Here is a 9920-nt window from a genome sequence, read left to right as displayed (position 1 = left end):
ATCCCTGGCATGCTTCCTACCATACTCCCTGTGCCCCTCGCTCCTGCCGTGTGTCTCCTTGATGCTACCGGAACCTGCTGCTCTTTATCTCATGCCTCCACTTGCTATTCCTTTGTTTAAGAAGGTATTTACCTTCATTCTGCCAACCCAAATGGTCCCATAAGTCAAAACTCAAGATCAATGGCCATCTTTTCTGTGAAGCCTCTGGACAGACTGGCGGTTGCTCCTCTTGTCTCCCTTCATGCATTACTTTTAGCACTTAGTTGACTCTGTCTTGAATTATGACTGGTTATTTTTATTTCTGCTACAAGTACTTTCCTAACAATCCTTTACTGAGTAACATATGCTCTTTGTTCTTATCACCTCATTTGATATTTACCACAGCTCATCAAAGTGGTGTGGGAATCTCCCTTTGCCAAGGAGGAAAACTGAGGCTCAAAGAGGTTACATTTCTTCTTAAGGTCACACAGCTGGCGAGGGGAAGAACCAGAACATGAATGTGGGTCTGGTTTATTCCAAAGTTCCGTCTCTTTCCCTTAGACCGGTTGTTCCCAATCTTCACTGCACATGGAAATCACCTTGGGGAATCTTTAAAAGTTACTGATGTCCACCCAGACATTCTGATTGAGCTGATGTGATGTGTAACCCAGGCCTTGGGATGTGTTGATTTATTTGTTAAGTTGCCCAGGTGATTCTTTTTTTTTTTTTTTTTTTTACTATTTATTTATTTATTTGGCTGTGTTGGGTCTTAGTTGCGGCTTGTGGGATCTTTGTTGCGGCGTGCAGGATCTTTAGTTGAGGCATGTGGGATCTAGTTCCCTGACCAGGGATCGAACTGGGGCCCCCTGCATTGGGGGCCTGGAGTCTTAGCCACTGGACCACCAGGGAATTCCCTGCCCAGGTGATTCTAATGTACAGCATCGTTTGGGAACGACTGCTGTAGGCTATTCGGTGCTCCCCCCAGCATCCAGCACATAGTGTGTTTAATACATGTTTGCACTGAATCTTGTCTCCAAATGCTTTTCTGGTCCACTGGACATTTTATCTCTAAATTCTAAGGTTGGCAAATATTCAAAAGCAAAAACAAGCAGAGAAAGAAATTTATTATCTGGTCAATATGAGCCCCAAATTCATTTCCAATGAAATTTCCTAAATCAATATAAATAGCTTAGGAAGCACAGGCCAAAGTTAAGTTTTCACAAATTGATCCTCAGTTACCTTTTTTGACGAGAGATGCCTGCCTCCTTGCCATCCTTCAGCCCCTCCTCTTTTTCATCACTCCAACATGTTGACATGACTGGTTTCTACAGACTGATCCCAAGGCAGAGCCTACCTTTGTGGGAAGAGAAGTTGAGGCTCTGCAGGGGAAGCATGCGTAGTAGGTGCGGACCATGGCAACAATCAGGTCACACTCCCTGAGTCCTTGACAGTGTTCCCATGGCAGGCTGTCATGGCCACGCACTGTACCAGAAATTGCCAGAAAAAAATCTCACTGGGTCACTCACTCCTCATGCTACGTTTACTTTCCCCTTTTGATAATTTGAGGTTATTTTATTACAGCCAAATTTATGGAAGGAAATTTGAAAACTAGACTACCTCTTTAAAATATTTGTCCCATTTAAGACTTTATTTATAACTTTTAGTATTTAATTCCATCAGTGAGGAAACATCACTTGATAAAACTGTGCTGTGAATTTACATGAACTTTCTAATGAGTAGGATATGCATTCTTATAAAATTCTATTAAAGCTTCTGTTTTGCCACATCTAAGGAGCAGACAAATCAGAAGACCTTTCAGCATCTGTGAAGGCCATAAAACTATGCTTCTCAGATGTTATTGGGTTCAGATGTTGGTCATTGCTAGCTATAATCTAGAACATATGAGAGATATGGACATCCTTTCTATATGCTCGAAGTTCTGGATTAATTACATGATTCATTCACCAGACTTTATTTGGAGTTCTCCCTAGGTGTCCACACATACACGGTGTCTGTAATACAGAGCCAAGTACTATTTGGTGCCCAGTGACTCACACAGGAGGGTTCTTTTATAAGGACGCCTAAAGCTAAGTTAAACAGTCTCAGTTAAATGACGTACTAAGGCGGTAATGAAGGAGACGCTGCAGGGCCTCCTGTGACTGAGTGCGAAGTGAACGGTCCAGGGGGCGGCTTGTTGTGGAAGGCACGCGAGAGAGCCAGGTAGAGGTCCTGCCTCTAACTTTTGAACCTGAGCTTCTTCGACTGCAAGACAAGAAAGTCATATCAGAAATTTATCTCCAGGGTCATCCCAGCTCTTCATCTATGGTGAGTCTCAGGATCTGTAAGAGTTCATAGGATGGGCTGGCCATGGAGGCTTCTGGAAGTGAGGTGTATATTCAACTTGGAAGAGGGGTAATGGGAAGGATATCAGCCACACCAGTCAGGAAACACACACCACACCAGCTGTATTAACAGGCAATTTAATATAGAGAGTTCCTAAGTGGGTTCTGGAGAACATAAGGGAAATTCTGAGGTATTACAGAGACAGGAAGTGCAGGAAGCAGCTACCACCCATAGGGGTAGAGAAACGAAGGGAAAAGGTGGGATTATTAGAAACTTGGAGAAAATGTCCTGGAGCTGAAGCAGGGGTCCTGCCCAGATGGGGCTGGTGTCTCTTAGAGTCACAACAAGGCTGGTTCCAGAGTGTGGGAAAACCTGCAAACTGGAAATAGCTGCTGCTACAGGAAGAACTTTGGCTGGAATAACACCCACAGGGACCATGCAACAGACAGGAGCAGTCTCCGTCTAGCTCCTCCTTCTGAAAGAGCTTACCAAGGAGCAGCTGGCAAAGCAGAAATGAACTTTGCAGCCTCAGCCATGCACCCCAGCCAGAAGGGTGGGTTTGGAGCTGAGAAATAACAGTCTAATAACCAGCCCTGAAGGGACAGCTCAAGTAAGGGATATATAGTTGACGCAAAATAGTAATAATATCTACCACGTCCAAGCATCCACTCTGTATCATTTTACCCATTCAGTAATTAATCCTCTCAGCAACCTTATGACGTCAGTATTGTTATTCACCTATGGCAAAGGAAGAGCTGCAGTCAGGTTAAATAACCTCCCCACGCTTACCCTGTGCCTGAGGGGCAGAACGGGGATCTGGACGCAGGACTGTCTGATTGCAAGGCTCTTCCCTTCACAGGATGCAAAGTTTGCTGAAAAAGTGCACGGTGGATACATTTGGAAAGGTGAGTTTTACCTCATTTGTGGAGGGGTAAGGGATTTGGGCCTTTTAGGTAATGGAACCAATGAAAATTTTGGAAAATGTCAGTGAAATGGTGGAAACATGATTTGGAGATATTTCTTTGGAAAGAGTGAGTAAGATTGGTGGAAGAGAGAAGAGTCTGGTGCCAGTGAGCCTCATTATGAATTAATTACGATAATTTCGGTTTGGGTGGCAGCAGCGAGAAAGAAAAGGGAGAGGAGAGATTTTTGGAAGAATGAACAGGAATGGCTGTACATAGATATTGTTTGAAAAGTAGGACTCAAAATCCTTAAGTTTTGGGGTCTAGAAAACTAGCAGAAGAGTAACACTGCTTTCAGAAATAGAAATTCTGTGAATTCTGGAATGTTTTTCTTTCTAGAATATGGCCTCTGCCCCCCTGCACTCTTCCCATTCCTCCAACACGCCATGATAGGATGGAGAGCAGAGGATTCCCAGCGCTCTGCTGTCTTACCCTGGTTATCATCAGTGAAGTTGATCATTGAGATTAGAGGTAACTACTCACTGTGTAGTCAGGGAACAGACTAGAGGTGAGGAACTGGATTAACTCTCAATCTGCCGCTATTTGCTATGCATTTTACTTTAGCAGAGTGATTTCACTGTGGCTGGGAGGATTTATTGGGATAATGGATAGCAGTGGTTCTCTGACTTCAGTATTCACATCATAATCACTTGGGGGAGCTTTTAAAAATAGGAGCACCTGGACCCATTGTAAACTGTCTGATTTAATTAAGCTGAGAAAGGACCTGATATTATTTTTTTTTTGCCAAGGATGGGACCTGTATGGGGTGGGGCCTGTAAGAGGTGGAGGTCCGGGAGGTAAGGTGGGGTGAGGTGGACGGTGTGGCCAGGACCTGGTACTTTTTTTAAAGTCAGCATCTGTGGTTATCTCCTATTTGAATGCTCCCTCACGTGCATTCTCTATTGACCCCAGAGTGTTTCACTAATTCAAACCTCAGGCTCAAGTGTTGTCAGCACAAGAAAACTCACCTGGAACTGGTTTGCCCCATTAAGGAAGGTGGTGTGTACCTTGCAAGATAAAGAGTCAGAAAGGAAAAGATCTCTGCTTGCCAGTAGAGACACAGCTCAGTAGGCATTTTGGATTTTCATAGCCTCAACCAATGAAAACATATTTAAAATTTCCATTGGACTTAGATTAGAAGAGCAAGAACCCGCCACTCCATCTTGCTAGTTTTATGTGGGTACCATGGGGCTCTCTGAGAGGGATAGGTTCTATGTATGACTGCTGTTCTTAGAAGGGCAGCATATTCCATTTAAGTGGTCCAAGCCCAGTAGAGCCCCAGTTCACCCAGAGGGTAGGTACTGCAGTATAGTCAAAACTACCCTTGAAATACCCTTATAAACGTATGAAGATGGTGGAGCTCTGCTCACACGGTTCAACACAGCTTCTCCTCTAGTGTTGAAACAGATTGCTGCCTCTTCCCTGAGCCCTTGAGGGATGGTTGGTGTGTGTTTAAAAAGGGCCATTTGAACCTAAAAACTATAACTTTAATAAAAAATTCCTACCTAGAGGGCTGAGGAGTTCAAGTTGAGAGAGGCTGTGGCCTGGAGGCAAGGAAGCTACGTGAAGGAAGTTTTCAGAGTTGTCACAGTAGGAGGTGTGGCTTGCTCCAACCCTCTGTACCTTACCTGAAAGCTGAGGGCACAGATTAACTTTTTGTTGTTGTTGTTTCATTGTGTATGTTTTTTTTTTATCTTATATTGAAGTATAGTGGATTTACAACGTTGTGTTTCAGGCGTACAGCAAAGTGATTTAGTTATACACATACATATATCTATTCTTTTTCAGGTTTTTTTCCCAGATAGGTTATTACAGAGTATTAAGTAGAGTTCCCTGTGCTATACAGTAGGCCCTGTTGATTATCTCTTTTATATATAGTAGTTTGGGATTACCAGATTAGCTTTTTAAGCTCATGTATCTGGATACTGTAACTACTAGGTATAGAAATGAAGACACAAATCAGTTTGGAGAAGAATTTCATTATGGGAAGAATCATTTGTGTACCCAGTCTTAGTTAAGCTAACGTGAAGGCACGAGACTCCTCTCGTCGTAGAGGGAGGATGTAACAATCTTTTAAAAATTCCTGTGGCTTATCAGTTTGCAAAAAGAGCCCTAGAGGCTTGTGGTAAGGAAGGAATGCCAGACCCCATGCTCTTCGTTCTGAGAGTTGAAATTAGAGAAATCTGTTTTTAAGAGCGTGGCATCTGCTGGCATGAGAAGACTCCAAGGGGGAATTCCTTATGAGGTGATGCAGGCTCAAAGCAGGTTCCAGCAAAACATGTAGGTGAGGCTGAAGAACCTCTGGACCTAGACACCAAGATGTGTTGTCACTCTTTGAGGACAGTGGCTGAATATGTGAGTGAAAATGAAAAGAGCTATACCCTTGAAAGCCAAGTGTGAGCTTTCGGTTGTATAGGGATCTGGCCCAGCAAGGGTATCTCCTGATCCTTGAGCTAGAGTCCTTGCCGCTCCCCAGGATTAGTGTTCAGTGATAGCACCTTACCTAAAAAGGTCACAGAAACAATGATGCCTAGACTGAAGAGACTTCCAGTTATGCTGTTTTAGAAGTACTGACCAATATGGGCTTAGTGAGTCCCTGCGATTCTTGGACAATTTGAAGTTGGAACCCCGAGAGAGATCTTGAATTTCTGCTAGTTAGGATACATAGATGAATAAGCAGTAAATTGGGGAACAGTGTGTAAAGCTGGTAAAGATATGAGTAATACTAGCTTTCAAGCTCCAGTTATTCATTCGTAATGAGAGTAGGGATAAAGAGTATAGGGGAATGCAATTCTTAGTAATATGTTAATATTTTTGTGTTTCAAGACAACCAGCTCTCAGGGACTATTATGCATTTGGGATCTTTTTGATCATCTTCAGGAAATTAATCAGAGTGTGAATTTCTGATCCTTTCATGAGTAGTTCACTATATTTATACACCTAAAGATTTACTTGAAGACACCTCCTGAGCTACACAATAAATAGGAAGCTATAGAGATTACTGTATGAAATCAGAGCTTTGTTGACTTTAAGAAGCATTTAGGGGCTTCCCTGGTGGCGCGGTGGTTGAGAGTCTGCCTGCCGATGCAGAGGACATGGGTTCGTGCCCTGGTCCGGGAAGATCCCACATGCCGCGGAGCGGCTAGGCCCGTGAGCCATGGCCGCTGAGCCTGCGCGTCCGGAGCCTGTACTCCACAACGAGAGAGGCTACAACAGTGAGAGGCCCACATATCGCAAAAAAAAAAGAAGAAGCATTTAGAAAGTATTTAATGATTTTCTGTTCTTATAATTAGTGTGGGTTATTTTTTGTCAGATTAATACTAAGAAGTCAATATTGTCATCTATCTGAGTCTCTCAGGAAGACGTCTTCAGTAATTTTCCAATTGTAATCAACCCACAAAATGTCCTGCTCAAGAGGTTACTGTGCATACCTATGCAGAGATTCAAAGTTGGGTATTATCTTTTTTTTTAATAAATAAATAAGTTTATTTATTTATTTATGGCTGCGTTGGGTCTTTGTTGCTGTGCGCGGGCTTTCTCTAGTTGCGGGGGGTGGGGACTACTCTTCCTTGTGGTGTGCGGGCTTCTCGTTGCGGTGGCTTATCTTGTTGCGGAGCACAGGCTCTAGGGCAGGGGGGCTTCAGTAGTTGTGGCACGTGGGCTCAGTAATAGTGGCTCATGGGCTCTAGAGTGCAGGCTCAGTAGCTGTGGTGCATGGGCTTAGTTGCTCCAAGGCCATGTGGGATCTTCCCAGACTAGGGCTGGAACCTGTGTCCCCTGCATTGACAGGCAGGATCTTAACCACTGCGCCACCAGGGAAGCCTGGGTATTATCTTGATATGTATTGTGTACCATGCTTGATGGAAATTTTTTGAGAATATCAATCAGAAATTGCTTGCAGAACAGTTAAATCATTCATTTCTTCATTCCTTTATTTTAAAAGAATACTTATGTGTTGCATACCTGCTGAATGCCTGCTGTTCTATGGTGGAATCATGAGTGAGAAGTGAGAAGGGAAACTGGTACAAGGAAAGGAAAGGAGGGAGAAAGCCTGCCTAAGGGAAACAATCATAATCATCCTTGGCTGGCCTTGTATTAGAGCTGTACCTTTGTAGATGAATTTTAGTAAACAGTTGACATTTTACAATATTACGTTTTTCTATGGTAATCTCTCCATGCATTCGAAGTGTCTCTTATTTCCATTACTAAAGATTTGTAGATTTTTTTCCTTATAGTTCTGTACAGTCATTATTTTTATACCTAGGTATTTTTATTGCTTATTTTGAACAATAGAATCCCAGCCAGTTTCCCTGCTTTCAGTCTAAGTCCTCTCCACATCAACACCTACAAATTTATTCTCCTTTTAGATTGACTAAACAGTTTTAAAAATTATTTTTATCTCTTTACTAAATAGGAAATTATTCACTTTTTGTTTTAATGGTTATCTTTAAAATTTTAACATGCTTACTTAATAGTGTCTAAAGTTTATTAATATTTCTAACTTCTCAATATTAAAAAAACTTAAAATGCTTATATTTAATCACTCTCCTTCCACCTTAATATTGTTACCAATATTTTATTTCACCTTGTTTTGTTACCAGAAATTAGTAATTATATATCCAAAAAAGAAACGAAATTGAGTTATTTGTAGTGAAGTGGGTAGACCTAGAGATTGTCATACAGAGTGAAGTAAGTCAGAAAGAGAAAAACAAATACCATATGCTAACACATATATATATATGGAATCTAAAAAAAAAAAAAAAGGTTCTGAAGAACCTAGGGGCAGGACAGAAATAAAGATGCAGATGTAGAGAATGGACTTGAGGACATGGGGAGGGGGAAGGATAAGCAGGGATGAAGTGAGAGAGTGGCATGGACATATATACACTACCAAATGTAAAATAGATAGCTAGTGGGAAGCAGCCACACAGCACAGGGAGATCAGCTTGGTGCTTTTTTACCACCTGGAGGGGTGGGATAGGGAGGGTGGGAGGGAGATGCAAGAGGGAGGAGATATGGGGATGTATGTATATGTATAGCAGATTCACTTTGTTGTACAGCAGAAACTAACACACCATTGTAAAGCAATTATACTCCAAAAAAGATGTTAAAAAAATATATATATATCCATTATTGTCAATTTGATTGCATATATACAAATTTCTTTGCTCAACATTTCCTCTTGCATTCCTTTTGGAATATATTTCCTTTTACCTGAAGTTCCTGTAGATAGGATTTGTTCTTGATAGATTTTGTTTGTCTGAAAATGCCATTATTTTATTCTTGTTCTTTAATGATAGTTCAGCTGGATATAAAGTTATAGATTAATATTTATTTTCTTTCAGGACTTTGAAAGTAATCCATTGCCTTCTTGCTTCCATCATTTCTTTGGAAAAGTCTGCTTTTGATCTGATTTTCTTTTGTAGGTAGCTTGTCTTTTCTGTCTGGTAGCTTTTTTTAAAAAAAATATTTATTTAGGCTGTACTGGGTCTTAGTTGTGGCATGCGGGATCTTTGTAGTTGCAGCATCATAGTTGCAGCATGTGGGCTTGTTAGTTGCAGCATATGGACTTCTTAGTTGTGACATGCAGACTCCTTAGCTGCGGCATGTGGACTCGTAGTTCTGGATTGCGAACTCTTGGTTGCAGCATGCATTCGGGATCTAGTTCCCCGACCAGGGATCAAACCCAGGCCCCCTGCATTGGGGGCATGAAGTCCTACCACTGGACCACCAGGGACGAACCCTCTCTGGTAGCTTTTAATATCTTCTCTCTTTCTTCTACTCTCTGCACTTTCTCTACAATAGGTTTTAATGTGTGTTTATTTATTTATTTATTTATTTATTTATTTTTGTGGTACACGGGCCTCTCACTGTTGTGGCCTCTCCCGCTGTGGAGCACAGGCTCCAGACACGCAGGCTCAGCGGCCATGGCTCACGGGCCTAGCTGCTCCGTGGCATGTGGGATCTTCCCGGACCAGGGCATGAACCCGTGTCCCCTACATCAGCAGGCGGACTCTCAACCACTGCGCCACCAGGGAAGCCCTTTATTTTGTTTTTACTACTTGGAATTTGTGCTTCTTAAAACTGAAGGTTCATATTGATCATCCATTCTGGAAAATGCACATCTTTCTCTCTAGAATTTCTATTATAAGATATATAATGGACCTTTTCATTCTACGTTCCATGTCTCTTAACTTCTTTCATATTTTCCATTTCTTTATATCTTGGACAACATTTTGAGTAATTTCCTTAGGTTTATCTTCTGCTTTACTAGTTCTCTCTTTAGCTATATCTATTTTTCTATTCACCACATTCACTGAATATTTTTTAAAAGACGCAGTATATCATCATCATGATCAGACTATTATATTTAGCAATCAAAACACGTGAACATCAACAACAAAACCCTACATTAAAGCCGTTTGTTGGAATGCTTTGTACTTTCCACAGAACAAAACTAAAATACTTAAAATCAAAATGGATTAAAGATCTAAAGGTAAGGCCAGACACTATAAAACTCTTAGAGGAAAACAGAGGCAGAACACTCTATGACATACGTCACAGCAAGATCCTTTTGGACCCACCTCCTAGAGAAATGGAAATAAAAACGAAAGTAAACAAATGGGACCTAATGAA

The sequence above is a fragment of the Aethalodelphis obliquidens genome, unplaced genomic scaffold (assembly GCF_003676395.1).
Source record: "Aethalodelphis obliquidens isolate GAN/ISIS:26980383/991018 unplaced genomic scaffold, ASM367639v1 scaffold5, whole genome shotgun sequence".
NCBI lineage: Eukaryota > Metazoa > Chordata > Mammalia > Artiodactyla > Delphinidae > Aethalodelphis > Aethalodelphis obliquidens.
The sequence above is the reverse complement of the archived record's forward strand: the minus strand, read 5'-3'. Positions refer to the sequence as shown.